Source organism: Hydra vulgaris, chromosome 06 (assembly GCF_038396675.1).
Source record: "Hydra vulgaris chromosome 06, alternate assembly HydraT2T_AEP".
In the NCBI taxonomy this organism is placed as follows: Eukaryota; Metazoa; Cnidaria; class Hydrozoa; order Anthoathecata; family Hydridae; genus Hydra; species Hydra vulgaris.
This window is the reverse complement of record NC_088925.1, coordinates 27321599-27339485: the sequence shown is the minus strand read 5'-3', so window position 1 is coordinate 27339485 and position 17887 is coordinate 27321599. Positions and strand designations below refer to the sequence as shown.

General features: G+C 27.9%; 1 long non-coding RNA gene across 1 annotated transcript; it reads right to left on the bottom strand.

The window, feature by feature from the left end:
* Positions 1-3307: 3307 nt before the first annotated feature.
* On the bottom strand, positions 3308-10376 carry LOC136080996 (uncharacterized). Its single transcript, XR_010638795.1, has 2 exons — positions 10267-10376; positions 3308-3757 (listed from the first exon to the last, which is right to left on the bottom strand). It is a non-coding gene; the product is annotated as an uncharacterized LOC136080996 (long non-coding RNA).
* Positions 10377-17887: the final 7511 nt, after the last annotated feature.

Sequence of the window (17887 nt, the reverse complement as noted above, 5' to 3'; positions counted from 1 at the left end):
TTATGACTTTATCATCTAACCGAGTTTATATTATGAACAAATTTTCTCATATCCAAGAAGCATTAAGATTTTTAAATTGTTGTGAAATAACACCCAAAAAAGAAGTTGTATATCAACAAATTTTGTCAATGAATAAAACATGTATTGGGGGAAAAAAGTATCCAATTGAAAAAATTGTGAGAGCATTTGAGTATTTTTCTCTTTCACGATCAGCCTACAATCGCATCAGAGAAGATTTTGAACTTCCAAGTTTACGTACTTTAGGAAGAATTACATCTAAATGTAAATCTTTAGATGATACCACTTATATCAGACATATTTTCTCTAATCTTAGAGATGATAGGCAAAAAACATGCATTTTACTTCTTGATAAGGTTTATGTTAAACCAATGTTGCAGTATCATGGTGGCATAGTATTTGGTAAATCAGTTAACAAACCTCATCTCTTAGCAAACACAGTACTGAGCTTTTTGGTTGTAACATTGTTTAATGGACCAAAATTTCTTTACAAAATGTTACCAGTCAGAGAACTTGATGCTGAGTTTCTTTTTGAACAGACAACCCTGATTCTTGATGCAATTAAAAATAATGGGGGCAATGTTGTTGCTATTGTCTGTGATGGTAACAGAGTCAATCAGAAGTTTTATAACTTTTTTGAAAAAAAAGAAGCATGGTGTACTAAAGATAATATTTTTCTTTTATTTGATTATGTTCATTTATTAAAAAGTATACGTAATAACTGGATCACAGAAAAAACTCAAGAACTTGAATTTTATATTGATGGAGAAAAAAAAATAGCACGGTGGGTTGATATTATTAATTTGTATAAGCTTGAAACGAAAATCATTGTCAAAATGTCTAAATTAACAGAAGTTTCTGTTTATCCAAATCCAATTGAAAGACAAAAAGTTATCACTTGTCTGCAAGTGTTTTGCGATGAAACATTGTCAGCATTAAAAAGTCATCCAGACCTGAGTGAAAATGAAGGGACGATTATTTTCATCTTTAAAGTCGTTGAATTTTGGAAAATTTGTAATGTTCACAGTCCATATGCAGACATTTGTTTGAAAGATTCTAATCGAGCTGCTATTGCTTCTGCTAATGATGACAATTTAAGCAAACTTTCTGCAATGGGTGATTTTGCAATACAAATGAAAAAAATAGAAAAAGGAAAAAGAGTCAAATTAACAAGAGACACTGCTAATTGTTTAGCTCAGACCTGTTATGGTTTGGTTCAGTTGTCAAAATATCTTTTAGATACAACTCATCAGTATATATTATTAGGCAACTTTACAACAGATCCATTAGAAAAGCTCTTTGGAAAATTAAGACAAGGCTCAGGAGGAACTTATTTTATTTCCGTTCAACAAGTTCTTGAAAAAAAAACTATATATCGTACTAAGTTGCTATTAAAGTTTGAGAAAAGTTCAGATGTGTTAGTCAATCTTGGTTCAGATCACTCTTGTCCAAAATGTAAATTTTTACCAACCGAGGGTATTTGCAACGTTATTGACAATTTACCTGCTCTGTGTGATTCATTGACTGTTGATATTAAAATGTCATTAGTTTATATTGCTGGGTACATTATTCGCGAAGATGAAAATCCAGATGACACCTTTTATTTTTATGAAGCCTATGGAAATTTTGTAAAGGACATAAATCGAGGAGGTTTAACAATTCCTGGTGACAAAGTCTGTCAATGGGCAACTTACTGTTACATTCTTTTTTATGAAGTATATAATGACACTTGTCGGTCATCACTGTGTAACATCCTTATGATGCTATCAGAATTTTATTCATTAGGTATGCAAAGACATCATGGATTAACAATGACAAATATTTTATTTAATAATTATTTTCGACTCTAATCACCTCGTTTCCACAAGGAGCCAAAGCAGAAGTTGATAAAACTCAACGCAAAGTAAAATTTTTGCAACGTTTTTACAAAAACTGTAAAAGAGTGTTTAGTAAAATATCTAAAAAGCTTGTATTTACTTTTTATTCTCTAAAGATTTTATCTCTTTTTTCTCAAAAATTTATTTTTAATACTTAAAAAACCCATTAATAAATTTTGTGGTAAATGCTAATACGAAATTATAGCAAAATATAAATCTATATATACTAAATTGTTTAAACATAATTAGTTTTAGATACATTTAAGTTAATTTAAAATTTTTATAAATGTTATTCGTTAGTTATATTACAATGTTAGTTATAAACAAAATTAAAAAAAAAAGACTAATAAATTCATCTTTTCACTTTTTATAAGTTAATTTTAGTAGATACATCATACAAATATTATATTCATGCGAAAATCACCTAACTGAAAATGTAAACTACTGCAAAGTAATATTTTTAATCTTGCCTCCAGTTTTTTACGCAAGCCGCGCGTTGGCAAGGCCTGTTATATAGTAAGCCATGTTACCCACCCTTTATGAATTGGATCGATTTTGGTGAGTAAATTGCACCTTAATGCTTATTACAATTCCATTATGAAGACCAAATCAAATAGATATGGATTCTAATGTTTTTCTGATTATGAATGTTCCAAGAAAACCTAACAAATATGTCAAACGGAAAAGCATTTAACAAGATACACTACTTTAATCACCGATATCGCATGTATGACAGAAGCATGCATCGAACCTCGGCTACTCTAAATTTATTTGTGTATAATCAGAATAAATATCTTTATAAAAAATCAGAGATGTAATAGAAAAGTAAGAAGAGCAGGCAGTTATTAAAAAAAAAGTAAACCGTAGTAAAATTTCGTTATCATATATGTGATATAACAGCAGTGGCGCAGTGGTTAGAAATCCAGGATTCGATGTGAGCTCTGGGAATTTTTTGCGTCATCGGTGATCATCTTTCTAGTTAGTACTCTTTCTGCTATGAAACAACACCGTTAGATTTTCTTGGGGCAACTAAAGCAAAAATAAAAAGTATACTTCAAACCTTATTCTGGCCGCAAAGCACTTGTTTTTTCCTTTTTTTTACATTTATTATTCATTTTTATTCAATAATAAAATCAAAAAGTACGAATGAATGCATCAATAAAAATATAAAATCAAAAAGTACGAATGAATGCATCAATAAAAATATAAAATCAAAAAGTACGAATGAATGCATCAATAAAAATATAAAATCAAAAAGTACGAATGAATGCATCAATAAAAATATAAAATCAAAAAGTACGAATGAATGCATCAATAAAAATATAAAATCAAAAAGTACGAATGAATGCATCAATAAAAATATAAAATCAAAAAGTACGAATGAATGCATCAATAAAAATAAAGAGTATGGAAACTCGAAAAAGACCTTAACTTAAGGTCTTTTTTTTTCTTATGAAATAAGGCTCAAGATCTTGTTTCAAAGAACCGTTTATGTTCAAAATTAAACTTATTTTGGGTGTTTATGGTGGCTAGGAGGCAAGTAGTGATTGGTAGCATGTTGAAAATGGAACAAAGTTTAAAGAAATGCTACTCCCTCAATATTTTTCAAACTAACCCATGTCGTCAAACAGAATCAACTTTTGATCCTTTGTTCGTTTCGGGATCCTGATTTTCTTTCTTGTATTGATAGAAGACTTGTTTTTGAGCGTCGATATCTGGTAGATGATACTTCTTCGCATTTTATATGCTACAAAATGCTTAACGGTGAATGGTTTTCCTTCTGGTCTATTGGCTAGATAAAACTCGTACACACGTTTTCTTCCCTTTTTTGTATTCGCTGATTTCATTTTTGAAAATGGTTTCTAAAGCAAATACAGATAAATAATCAGCGTGAAATGTGCTACAAAATAGGTAGTTGACATTAAAATAAATAACTTAATACGATATTTTTTATCTGCTAAACATTGTCTCATTTTCAACTTGCCACACGTTAATCAAATGATTTAATTTTTCCTGATAAGTTATAAGAAGTTGATTATAATTAACTGATTATAAATAAAATTACATAATTTTTATCACATTTTTATATTTTTTTTACAAATTTATTTGTTACAAACTCAATCGTCTTTAATATTTTGCCTACTTCAGTTTTTAGAGTTTAATTTTTTTTCTTGTATACTAAGCCTTTTTTTATTCAGTCATTCTGCGTAGATTTAGCGTAGAGAAAACCCTACAAACTAAAAGAAAAAAGCAGTTGCCAGTTTCTTTACATAAACTTACACCTTACAATAGCCTACACCTACAAATAATACACCTTACAAAGTTTAACAAAATGATGCTTTGTAATCATAAATATTGGCTTTACTCAATTTTTTTTTTTTTCTTGACTTACACCATACTGATTCTCATCAGCTCATATATACATACATATACACATAAAAAGTAATTTTTTTTAATTTCTTTATTTCTATATTATTATTCCTTTTTGAATTTAAATATTTAGTATTTAAGTGTATATAAGTTATAAAAGGGGGAAAGACAATTGTTTTTTTTTACATTTATACACAAAACATAGGATACTATAACGTAATTAAAATTTTGATAGGTGTTTTTTTTTGGTACTTGTTTAAGACTAAGATGTTAAAATCTAACAAACGTTTCTTATTATGGTATAATATGAAGTGAGCTAGCCAGCCATGAAAATAATCAGCCATGAAAAAATCAGCATCATTAAAAGAACCAGCCCAAAGATGACAACAGTACAGGGACGAATAAGAGGTTTGTAGGGGTAGAGAATAAAATCAAGCGTAAGAAAATGGCAAGCACGATAAAAAAAAAGCAAGCAACACTAACCGATGCTAATTTAGCAATCAATAGTATATATGGTTTCCATGAAAGATCATTAGTAAACGATAATCTAAGAAGATGTAAAGACGAGAATTCAGTGAGAGGGTTACCATTTATTAATATAGAAATGTCAGCAGTATTGCAATAGTTGTTTGTAAATAACTGAGTTTTGTTTGAGTTGAAATTTACAAGCCACTGGGGTCTACCCCTCCTATTATCGACCAATTGTTTACCGGAGTTTTTAAGAACTGAAACAACAGATGTCATTTTCCAGCAAGCAGGAAAACAAAACTCAGTCAAGCACTTATTAAAAAGTTTAGAGAGAATTGAAGAGAGTTCAGGAGAAAAATTTTGTAAGTCTATGACAGGAATGTTGTCTGGACCACAAGCCGTAGAAGTGTTTAACTAAGATATGAATTTAGCAACGGAAACTGAGATGATTTGAATGTTAATGGGTTAACCTGTTTAATTGGAATGGAATGAAGAGAATGGCTATAAAAATTAAGAGTTGAATTAAAAGAAAAGCTCTTTGCAAATAGTTCTACCTTATTTTTAGGAGAGGTAATAAGATTATTCCCATGAATAAGAGATGGTATACTAAACCCAAAGTTGTCCCGAGGGGGGCGTAGGGTGTCTAGCTCCCCTACGAAATTTATAAGTTAGCAAATTGGACACTGGAGCTATAGTTGGTAGTCGGCAAATGTTGCCCAACGAGGACAACAAAGACCCTTGTTAATGACGCTGTTGAAGATTGCATTATTGAAAAGTGCGTTATTGAGTAGATTAAGTCTATCATTTTTTTTAATTTTTAATAAGTCATTTTTATGAAAATGATTTTTATTGTCATATGATAAATATTTTCTTCTTAGTGTTTTGTAAAAGTTTTTCTTTGACCCTCGCGTAGCAACTTTGAACAATTTTAGTCATTTTTTAGGCAATTTGGTTAGTTATGAAGGTCATACTAGTCACGTGTTTGCATGAACTCAAGTATACACATAGACATATCAGGGTCGGATCCATCAATTTTTGGCATACGAGATAATTAAACATATAAATGTTTGGAGTTTGTTCCACGTCTGGAAGTTAGTTATCTCAAATACTAAAAAATGCTTGACCCGCCCCAACATATGTATTGCGTATATAAGTATGTACAAATATTCATACGTAAATACAAACATACACACATACATACATACATACATACATACATACATACATACATACATACATACATACATACATACATACATACATACATACATACATACATACATACATACATACATACATACATACATACATACATACATACATACATACATACATACATACATACATACATACATACATACATACATACATACATACATACATACATACATACATACATACATACATACATACATACATACATACATACATACATACATACATACATACATACATACATACATACATACATACATACATACATACATACATACATACATACATACATACATACATACATACATACATACATACATACATACATACATACATACATACATACATACATACATACATACATACATACATACATACATACATACATACATACATACATACATACATACATACATACATACATACATACATACATACATACATACATACATACATACATACATACATACATACATACATACATACATACATACATACATACATACATACATACATACATACATACATACATACATACATACATACATACATACATACATACATACATACATACATACATACATACATACATACATACATACATACATACATGCATACATACATACATACATACATACATACACACATACATACATACATACATACATACATACATACATACATACATACATACATACATATATACATACATACATACATATATACATTTAAACATACACACACATATACACATATACATGCATACATATACACATGTACATACACACAAACACATATACACATACATATACACTCTTATATACAATATACTATAATATACACTCTTATATACAATACCTTTTACAAAGGATATTTTACAAAGTATACAATAAAAATCAAATAAATTTATTATTTGTTTAAATTTTTAAACTATTTTTTTTTAAGATAGAAATTACTAGAGAGTACATTATTTATTAATTTTTTTTTTATAATTGTATTTAAAAATATAAAAACCGAAAAAAGAAAAAAGATCGCTTTTGGCAGAAATTTTGTTAAAACCGATCCATATAAAATACATTTAATAAATTTTATACATTTTATACATATCTACATTTTATACATATCAACATTTTATACATATCTACTTTTATGTATATTTAAATGTATATATTTTTATATATTTTTTATATAGCATACAGACATATGTTGTTTATTTTTTATCTAGTATACAGAAATAATAAAAAATTTAGGTTTTACATTTTTTACAACAAAAAAAATTTGAACCCATTAAAAATTTTTTTGACAAACATATTTTGTTGCAGAGCCAAGTATTGCAGTTTGGATTCTCGGATGACATCATGTCCAAATGTAATCTTTTTTACACTTTCTGCATTTAATAACTTTTTTTCTATATTTTGAGTTCTATATTTTGAGTTGCTTCTTTTTCTGCAGGGTTTGGCAATGGCATTACGAGTTTGCAGATAGTTTTTACACTTTTTAGCGAGTTTTTCAGCTAATTCGAGTTGCTTAACTTCTTCTTTTCTTTTGAGATGATCTGTAACGCCGTGTTCTGTAATACATTGGCCAGCAGTTTTTGGAATGTTAGGTTGCCTTAATTTTTTTACATGAGACTGATTTTTTTCTTAAAAAAACTCTTTAGCTCACTTTCCATTTCGATTTTTATTCTCTCATTCGTGCTCCTTGTCGAACCTCGAAGCTGCTGTTACTAGTTCAAAAGATAATGCTAAAGGCTTTATTATTGGCAATGGCGTTGAAGACGTCGGTTGATTCAACGGTTCGGAGATAGCCTGCTGATTGATATTGTTTTTGTTAAGTAGAAAGAATCCAGTATATCCAAAACCAGCAATAGTGTGCAGACGTGTAAGACACTTTCTGCTCTCGCACACTTGTTTGAGCAACCGAGGAAAATTTTCTTTATTTAAGTTTTTGCATTTTAAGTCTTTGTAATATTTGGTAAGAACTGCCTATCACACTTGCTAAACATGGCATTAGACACCTCTGTACGGTGGCTGAAGAATGTAAGATGAGTGGGCTGGACAAATCAAAATTATATTGTTTTCCCGACATAGCAATACAGCTGCTAAACTGACGTGAGATGTATGTCCATCAAGATGTAAAATATGAGTACGACTAATAGCTTGACATTCTGGTATATACACTTTCTTCAATCATTCAATAAACGTGTCATCCAACCAGAATTAAAAATTGAATATTTGGTGCCAGTCGGACTACCTAAAACACACTCAGCTCTAAAGTTTTGTTTTACTTTGTATACCGCGAATGGTGGTGTAAAGTATCCATGAGCATTACAGCAATTGTTCACGGTATAATGGCTTTTTTCATTGTTACCAGTGAGTTTCAAAACAAGCTTTGCACTTTTTTAACATACTACTGTTGCTTTGAATTGATCACCACAGAAAACCCGTTTCATCGCAATTCCAAATGTGGCAACCAGAAGTTATACCAGACAATTGATATTGCTTAGTGACCACTTCAAAATAATTATCAATTTTTTCTAATACACATACTCCACGAATTGAAATGAAAAACTTTTCCAAATGGGTATTGCATTTAATTGATATATTTGGTAAGCAAGTTGTCGAATCATTTTTTAAGATGTATTTTTTCTTTTCTTTTAAAGTAAATAAACTTTGAAAGGGCTCAGAAGATAGACTGTTTTTACTCATGTCAAGCCTCCCCTAATTGACGTGAATGTTTTAGTATATATGAGCTGAATATTTCCAATGTTCTTTGTTTATATATCTGTATATATTTTCATGTGTATTATGTGTATATATTTCCAATGTATAGATTTACATGTGTATTATGTGTATATATACAATATTCTTGTTTTATGTATATTTATACATAAAACAAGAATATTGTATATATACACATAATACACATGTATTATGTGTATACACATAATACACATGTATTAAATCTATACAGATACATAAACAAAGAACATTGGAAATATGCAGCTCATATATACTAAAATATTCATGTCAACTAGGAGAGGCTTGGCATGAGTAAAACTTGGCATGAGTTGACGACACCGAAGGGGCCAGGGCAAGTACCCCCTCCCCCACTTTTTTTCTAAAGGACCTTTTTTTATTGTGAAAATACTAGATATAGAAGACTTTTTTAATAACTGACAATTGTGTCCCCCACTTCAAAACCTGTGTCGTCAGCCCTGGGCGATATAGAGGTTCAAGTTTACTTTTATTTGTAATGTAACATTTGCATAGTTTAAGGTGTGTGTATATATATACATATATACACACACCTATATATATACATATATACATACACCATATATATATATATATATATATATATATATATATATATATATATATATATATATATATATATATATATATATATATATATATATATATATATATATATATATATATATATATATATATATATATATATATATATATATATAATAATTATTATCTAAATTAGCTAAAAATATAACTTTTAATGACATTAACAAAGTTGAACCTTTCTAATAAAAAAATGTACTTTAGAAAATCACTCTAATTCATATATCAGATTTTTATATGATTGGCTAGAGAGTAGAAAATATAAGTTCTTATACCTTCTTATTATACACCTTACAAGCGCGCTAAAAAATTTTTGAGAAGATTTAAGAGTTTTTATTTAGTGTCAAAATAGAATTTTAAATTATATTTAAAAGAAACATGGTGCTGAGATAAAAAAAATTGAAAATTGTTCTGACTTTCAACTTATTATTTATTCATCAAAGTTCTGATAAAGCTGACGGAGGAGTATGCATTTTTATCTACAATTCTTTACATTTTAAAATTACGTAAAGAATTATGCTAAACAACAAACGAGTTTAAGTTATAAACAATAGAAGTAACAAACAACGCTAGTAAAAGCGTAATTTTGCGCGTCACTTTTAGACATCCTTCAGGTAATATAAATCATTTATCAAATACTTTAAATATTTAATAACAAAAAATGATATACTTGGCAATTGCATTTATCTTGTGGGCAATATTAATTTAGACTTGCTCAATTATGAAAAATATAAAAACCTCAGAAATATTACCAATATTGTATTTCAAAACAATTTTATTTCAACAATAAACAAACCATTTCGCCTTACAAAAAGTAGTTCTGCATCAATTGATCAAATCAACACTGGAATAATTATAACTGACATCTCAGACCATTTCCAAGTTTTATAATTTTTTTAAAAAAACATCAAAAAAATAACAAAAAAACTAAATATTAAAAAGAAAATAGTTAATGATACTTCATTTATAACTTTTAACAATTTCTTATCCAATATAAAAATTTCTTATCCACTACAAAATTTCTTGTCCACTACAAATTGAGAAGTAATTGAGAAGTTAAAAATGCTGGTAAAGCTTAGGAGATTTTATCGCATATTTTGAAGCCACTATGATGAAGTTTTCTCAATAATTAGTAAGTTGATCAAAACCCTACTAAATCCTTGGATAACATCGGGAATTATAAAATCCTTATAAAAAGAAGCAATAAAATATAGGAAAAAAAACATAATGGTTTTCTCAACATCATTAAAAAAGATGATTGTGTAACTAATGATTTTTTTAATTTCAATTAATTATTCATTTATTCATGCATTTTGTTAATATTAGCCCAACTTTTTTTTTATAAAAATTATCAGAACATACTATTTAAAAATGGTTGTACTATTTTTTAAGATATAAACAATATTCTTTACAATAAACATTTTGGATTTAAAAAGAGGTATTTTACTGATCAGGCGATTATTTATCTCTATTTATCTTGTACATTCTTAAATTATTTGATGAAAATTAATATAGTTTTAGTGTTTTATTGATCCTCAGCAAGACTTTTAACACAGTCAACCATTACAGTTTTTTAACTAAACTAGAAAGCTACGGTATTAAACATACACATTTTAAAAGGTTTTAAATCTACTTGTCAAATAGACAGCCATATACTTCTTATAACTGCGGGAAAAAAAAAAAATTTAACTTTGATGTAACAAAATTAATAAAAGTGTTATTCCTTAAAATTTTAACCCGTTTTTTAAAATAAATCAGAATAAAACTCAGTTATTTAAATAACAGCTATAAAAAGCCTGAAAAATATTTTGTCTCTCTTATTCAGATTAAATTTAATTTCCAAACTTAATTTCTTAACTTAATTTCCAATCTGAATTAGAGGGACATAGATATGGTATAAAATACTTAAAAAACTTAAAACACTAACAGTGTTTTAAGAATTTAAGGCGAAATTGAAGCAAAGATTACAAATGAATATTATACTATAAAGTTATTTCTGAAATTGTGCGAAAGAAGCTGACTACCGTGTATTAAAAGTAGATGAGTGTATATTCTGCTTTATAATGAAAAGTTTAAGTTAATAACCACTTTTTTTTAAATATTAATTATCATTGCTTTTTTTTGTTTTTTTGTTTTTTAGTTGTTTTTTTTTTTTTTTAAATCCAATATTTTGGTAATATAATTTTTGTTTTGTTTTAATTTTTTAATTTTTGTTGGTGTTGTTTTTATTGCTTGAAATTTGTTTTAATAAGTAAAGTTATGGTTCCTCAATCATTAATAATATGGTTCCATAATCATAAATGAAAAATACTTCAATGTTTTTTTCTAGACTTTTCATTTTCAACTTTTTTATTTATTTTATAAAATAAATGTAAAAGTCGAAAATAAAAAGTCTAGAAGAAAACAAAGTTGCGTAAGAAATTTTGTACATTACATAATTATGTACAAAATTTATTGCGCAATTTTGTACACAATATTCATTTCTAATGCAATGTTCAAGGGAGAGAAATTGGAACACCTTAGAAATAAATACTTTTTAACCGAAGACGACGTAACTATGAGAATATCTATGATTTGATTAATACAAACAAACTCTCCTATACTGCTATAACCCAATTAATTGCAAGTGTTCCAAATAATTGCAAGTGTTCCAGTTTAGGTGCTGCACAATTGTCGGAGTCTTAAAAAAACTATTCAAAAGTCAAAAAATCATTGAAATCACTTATAGTTTTGCGGATAGTATGTTTTTGATCCCCTGAATCTGAATTTGACATAAAAAAATTTAATAATGGCATATCCAAAATGAAGGTATTAAAAAAAAAAAAAACAGTAGAAACTCATTTCGACCGTTGTTATATTGACATTTTTAGTTTCAATTTGGTACTTAAATTCAATAGATTCATATCGCATACCTCTAGTGACAGAAATTATTATTATTATCCGTATTATTAGGCCGCGATATTATACCTCATAATACAGATGATATTATGAGGTATAATATCATCTGTCCAACAACATCTAAAATACCATTGATGTTATACATCAATGAAATTTTGGATATTGTATACATCATTGGAATTTCAGATGTTGTATACATCAATGGAATTTTGGATGTTGTTTTACACACCAATGTAAAAAGTTTATGATTACCACAGATGTACATCTTTTTAATTATGTTAAGAATAACTACATCTGTACAACTACATCTGTAAATTCTACAGATGTAATTACATCTTTTAAATTATATTCAAAATAGCCACAGGATTTGATGAAATTATTAAACTACGATGTGTTGTTTTTTTGCCAGATGAAGTTACATATAAGATTTTTTTCAGATGTAGTTACATCTGGAAGAAATTCTTCCAGATGTTATTGGACTTGGTGAAAAATTACCAGATGTAGTTACATCTTCCTAAAGATGTTGTTAGAGGTCATTGAATTTCCAGATGATATTGGACCGATGTTGTTGGAGTAAAAAAAAATACTGATGATCTTGGACAAAAGTGTACAGATGATCTTGGACGACTCTACAGGTGTTGTTAGACAGATGCAGTAATCTTTTGCCAATACACCAGACTCAAAATCACTATTTTGGTCTAAATGATAATTAGAAGAAATAATTCTTTATTTATTATAATTATTCGTTTATTCAAAAAAAAAAAAAAAAAAAGTTTCATTTACGCTTTTATAATAATAGTTATAAATATATATCGTTGTTTATGTTAACAATCACTGTCATTCAATATAATTGGAAAAATCCTATTCTATTTTCGTAAATATCTAAAGGTAATAACAATTTTTAAGCTTGAGAAGATAAAACTTCTGCTGACTTTGCATGAGATTTCACTAGTAAAGATATTGCAGATATATTTGACAAAATCAGAAGTCTGCAAAAAAAACGTCATGCATTGTGTTTTTTCTGGAGCTTTCTCTCAAAAAATCGCAATATTTTTTAATATTTTGATTCTTAATTTTTAATTTTTTGCTTCAAGAACCCAAAGCATCCTCAGATAGTTGTACGATTGGTAATAAAGCTGTTTTTATAATTAATGATCCTTAAATTAGTATTTTAGGCATTGTTGAAGGGTATTTTTCAACAAATTGCGTTGCAGTTTCTGTAGAATACTTATCAAATTCTCTTCTATAGAATACTTATCAAATTGTCTGCATCTACAAAAAAACTACAAGACAATACTTGCAAAATAACATGAAAACAATTTGTAAGCTCTACATCAACTCCTAAAATATTAGAAGACACCTCTAGTTTTTAAAAAAAACTTCCGAGCTGTATTCCTGCCATTGGTATTACCACATCCTGGCTTCGATCGACCAACTATTAAGCTTAGCTGTAGCTGAAAAGTTTTCTGGATCAAGAATTTGATGTTATTTTTTTCTCAATGTCAAAACTCGACTGCCATTTTTTTTTTTATCCCAAGTTTATACCCGAGGTGGTAAAATCATTAAAAAAAACAAATCCATGCGTGCAACGTTAATAAACCGTAGTCCAATTTGGATTTGTCCACTTTGACTTTTTTTAACAAAGTAAATATCATTTTATTGAGTTGAAGTAGCTTAACACAAGTAACGAAGCATTGCGGATTTTGTAAATATTATTGCATTGCAACCTTTTCTATTATTTTTCTATTATTATTATTTTTGAGACCAATTTATGATGTATGTTTATTTCTATTTTGCTTTGAACAACGTTGAGAGGAATCAATGATTTAATTTTATCTTCCAAATAGTCTTTTTCATTAATACTTTATACTTCATGAACTTTTTCATGAAGAAATTCCAGCCTGGTAGGTCTGCAAAATTGAGGAGTTGAAGGAGTCCTATTTTTCCACAGTACAACATTTTGATCTGAAACTGAATTTGTACACAGAATTTGTAATGGTACGATTAAAGTCAGAAAAACATGAGTTGTCTACTTTAGCAAAACTCTGTTTATATTCGCTATGACCGGAGCTACAATAAAACTCCCACTTAAGAATGAGAATGAAATTTGAAAAAGTATTCAAAGAGTCAATTACCACTTGTTGAGTCTTTAAAGTTCGTAAACTAGGTATTTTAATATTCTATTTATACTTTGAGGCTGTTGAGAGATGAAAGTTAGTCTTTAGCTAGTATTCTAACATGAAATTTAATTTTAATTTTGTTAAGACTTTTTTTTTTTTTAAATCTCTTTGTGAATCTTCAAATGTAAAGATATTGAATTAAAAAAAGTCATAAACATATCATAACTTTACAGAACTAGTTTAAAATTAAAAAAAACGTAGTTATGACATATAATTTCAATTCTAAAAAGAAATGTAAATTATACAAATAGTATAGAAATAATTGACATGAAATTGCCCTTGACAAATGAAATTGCCCTTGACAAAACTCCTGGTATTACAATTTTCACGCGATTAAACAGATTTTTTATAAACATTTAACACAAAGTTTTAAACACTTTTACAGACGTTTTAAATCACTACAATATTTGTTACTTTTACATTCAAAACATCAAAATTTTCAAAGTTATAACCGCTTTTATACTGGAGTTAGTAAATTTCACATTTTTCATCGCCTAATCAAAGTTTCAAATCAGATCCTTCATTATGAGTCATTTTGTAGCGATATAAGGAAAAGAGAATTTTCCAAAAAAAAAACTTAATTTAAAACTTAGGAAAATTTAAAAAAGTATTATTGTCGCTATTTAGTAAATGGTGTAACCAAACAAACAAATTCTATGCTGATAAAAAAAAAAACTTTTGAAAAATTAATTATTTACAAAGAACTAATTCAATCGGATCCAAAAGTATATCATCGACCGCGTTTAATGCCTTTTTTTGTTTATATAATTTTTGCTTAGTTTTCTTATTTTTCATTATTTATTTAAAGTACCAGTTGATTGTTTATAGTGACTTAAAAATCCATTGCGATCAATCTTTAATGCATTTTTTATTTAAAAAAAAACTTTTATGAGGAAATTCAAACAATCAAAAACTTTCCCAAGAACATTATAAACATCATTAAAAATGGCGATATCAGAGCACACACAAATTGTTAGACTTTTCTGCTGCAATAAATAGACAGCGTACTCATACAATTTCGTTCTTATCGCCAAGCTCCTTAATTTATAAAGTTAATATAAAATAACAAAAATTAAAAAATCGTAACACTATTTAACAAAAGGTTTTTATAAAGACTTTAAAAACATTTATAAAATTTTTAATGCTTAAGAAAAATTTTAAACACAAAGATAAATTCTTGGTATTCTCTTGATTACAACACTTTGAACAAGTTCCATTAACAACGTGCATGGATAGAAAAATTGTTTGATTTATTTAAGAAAATTTGTCTCTGTCATCCATCCTGAAGAATGTGCTGATCCATCACATCCTATTGGTCCATCACGAATAAAGTGAGATTTAAAATTAACTCTGGGAAAGATAAAATATTGAGGTATGCTATTGCCAATCGCACTAACCGCCAAAACCATAGTCACTAATGCTCCTCTTTCTACTAATGCTACTCGACTTATCTGGCGAAAGCCTCTACGTGCAACAACACGATCAAACCACTGCACTGTTGCGATTCCAGTCTCATCAATGTTCCAAATGTCTGAAGCACTTAATTTTAACCTAGTCAAAACATTGCTTAAGTTGTCAAAAAATAAATTTACATTATGTTTATTAAAACTTGTGCACCGAGCTAAACTTGTTGCTTGAGGAGAGCGAATAGAAAGCTTTGTATGCTTTTTTAAGAATCCGGAGAACCAATCACTACCAGCAGATTGAAGTTATATCCATGAGTGAGGAATTTTCCTGCTACAAGCAACAGCATATGTATAAGCAAACCGTCGAACTTCTTTAGGAGAAAGACCAAAGTAAACATCACTTACTTTCATTAAGTATTCTTCAAGCAAAACTTCCTGCTCAGGTTCAAGAAATATAAAATATATATTACCATTAGACATAAACATTGAAATTATATTAGGTATCTGTCCCAGTCTCTAAAAAATTCAAAATTTTAAATATATCAAAGCAGTGTTTTATATTGAAGTATCTTATTAAATGTTTAAATAAATTAAAGTACTAAATTATATTCAAATTAGTTGGAGAAAATAGAAATACCTGAAATCTTTTGGCATAGCCAAACTTGTGCCAGGATTTTTTATCTAATTTAGGTGATAGTAAATCTCTCTATACTATCTCTAATCTCTAAATCCTATAGCTGCGTTTTTAGGCGTATGTTCTGCATTAGGCTTATGTACTGTTGCAGTAATATCAAACTCAAGTGTATTTACTATTAATCATTGATAATTTACATAACTCATGTCATATTAAATTTATATATCATATATAAATTTAAGTGTTAAACATGAAAAGTTAAGTGTATAAAGTATTAAATTTATATATGTAAGTATAATTAGTATATAAAAGTTTGAATATCAATTAAATTTACATATATAAGTTATATTATAAGTTAAATAATATATATAATAATAATATATAAATATATACAATATTTAAGTTTAGACATATGTAAATCTAAGTTAAAATTACATTTTATAACAAGATTATTTATCCAAATTTAAATATTATGTATACGAGTGATATTTTCTTATTATCAACGTATAAAACCCAAAAAAACGTATAAAAACAAATGCCTATTTGTTTATGAGGCTTATTTCTGATCTAATATGTTTTACAAGTTTCAATATTTTTATAACAAAAACAGTTTTGTTATAAAAATATTGAAACTTGTAAAACATATTAGATCAGAAATATATAACCGTCACAAATTTACCCGAATTATTTTAAAAATCTACGGGGCAAGTTAGCCACATGGCCAACGTGCCCGGTTGCAACGGGCCAATCTGCCCCATTGTTATGTTTAGAGTATGAACAACTTTCTCCTTAAACCATCAACTAATTTTGCGGAACATTATATTCTAAAATAATCCTTACACTATAAGCTTTAAATATGGCACTTGATGTTGTACTGTCAAACGTCAGTGAGTATAAACACGTTAAACAAGTTTTTCAAAATTTACTTTGATCTATCAAAAATTGTTAAAACGGCCCCACACACTTAAATATGGTCCAATAAACATGATTTTTTTGAAAAAAGGATGGAATTATTACCAATCTTCACTTAGATTCCCAGCTTGTTAAAACGTCTAGCCTTTGAATAAACTCGAATGGACCAACCTACCACGTGGGGCAGCGTGTCCCAGTCTCCCCTATTATCAAAAATACTTTTTACTATTTTTGAATTAAAAACACGAGTTTAGTGATTTCACATCACTAAGTAATTGAATAAAACGTTTTTTTTATCGGTCTGTTTTCTAGTGGTTTTTTTGTTGTTTTTATATCGTTTTTTTTTTAATTTCATTCATTTTCTGTTTAACAAAAATAATTAACATACATATATACAAGAAAGAAAAAAAATGTTCGTAGAACGAAGAAGACAGTAAAATCTTGTCAATAAGCACCGTTTTTGTATATACAATATAAAATATAAACTTTTCTATTTACAACGATCTTTATAAAATAAAGAATTAACCAGACAGAGGCTCAATAAAGATGA